The sequence below is a fragment of the Leuciscus leuciscus genome (assembly GCF_965113295.1).
Source record: "Leuciscus leuciscus genome assembly, chromosome: 16".
Taxonomy (NCBI): Eukaryota; Metazoa; Chordata; class Actinopteri; order Cypriniformes; family Leuciscidae; genus Leuciscus; species Leuciscus leuciscus.
Genome location: NC_138740.1, coordinates 41681966 through 41682522, shown reverse-complemented (window position 1 = coordinate 41682522; position 557 = coordinate 41681966). Strand labels below are relative to the sequence as shown.

The 557-nt window shown below is 42.2% G+C and overlaps 1 protein-coding gene across 1 annotated transcript in view; it reads right to left on the bottom strand.

The window, feature by feature from the left end:
* Positions 1-16, bottom strand: part of LOC309476928 (ral guanine nucleotide dissociation stimulator) — a 29362-nt gene extending 29346 nt beyond the window's left edge. Inside the window, 1 exon segment of the mRNA XM_082140077.1 lies at positions 1-16. This exon segment is cut by the window's left edge and continues 249 nt beyond it. The gene's annotated coding sequence lies outside the window, so the exon portion shown is untranslated.
* Positions 17-557: the final 541 nt, after the last annotated feature.

Here is a 557-nt window from a genome sequence, read left to right as displayed (position 1 = left end):
TGTGAGAGAGAGAGAGAGAGAGAGAGAGAGAGAGAGAGAGAGAGAGAGAGAGAGAGTTCGGGCCCCGCCTCTTCTCCGCTCGGATCATGATGTCATTCTCACATCAGAACCACAGAATGTCAATCAACACCATAGGATCAACACGAGAGAAGTCTGAAAGTGGGCGGAGCTTCGTGCGACCAAAATATCAGACACAATAATAATATTAATCATTTAACACAGATCGCTGATTTCATTCATATCTTTTGTTCGAATTAGTGGAATTATTATATTTGAATGCGATGTACTTTCAGTTTCAGACATGTGTATCTATCAGTGCCTGTCAAGCCGCTGAGCGCCCCCTGCTGGAGGAAGCACGACACGACCTGCTGAGATTCAACTGTATAAAACACCTTCTGAGAGAATAGAGTTACAGAGACGAGTTTACTGTATAAAACACCTTCTGAGAGAATAGAGTTACAGAAACGAGTTTACTGTATAAACACCTTCTGAGAGAATAGAGTTACAAACACGAGTTTACTGTACACCTTCTGAGAGAATAGAGTTACAGAAACGAG